Raw genomic sequence first — 466 nt, forward strand, 5'->3', positions numbered from 1 at the left:
TTTGCAAACCCAAGGTGTCATCACCACTGAGGCTTTCCCATGCTGTTCCTCATCGGGGTGGAATGTAAATCTCCATCCTTGGCGTGTCACATGGCCACCATCACCCTGCTTAGCTGCTTCCGTTTGAATCAGTTCTTCCCCCACCGAGTGACACACAGTGTTTCTGGCTTCCACACATGCCATTGTTTTGTATTTCTATTTCTATGCCCTCAGAAAGAAAGATTTTCCATGAAGCTCCCCCTCCCTCCATCCTGAAGCCTCCAGTAACGACAAGTTTGCTTTCTGTCTCTAAGGACTTGCTTATTCAGGACATTGCATACTACTGCAACCTGGACCTGGACTCTGTACCTTTTGTGTCTAGAGTATTTCCTACCTCGTATGTTTTCAGTTCATCCGGGATAACATCCACCAGTACTTCCTTTCAGTCTGCAGTTAATATTCCTCTGTATGCACACATCACAGGTTG

This window comes from Microtus ochrogaster, unplaced genomic scaffold, assembly GCF_000317375.1.
Source record: "Microtus ochrogaster isolate Prairie Vole_2 unplaced genomic scaffold, MicOch1.0 UNK1, whole genome shotgun sequence".
In the NCBI taxonomy this organism is placed as follows: domain Eukaryota; kingdom Metazoa; phylum Chordata; class Mammalia; order Rodentia; family Cricetidae; genus Microtus; species Microtus ochrogaster.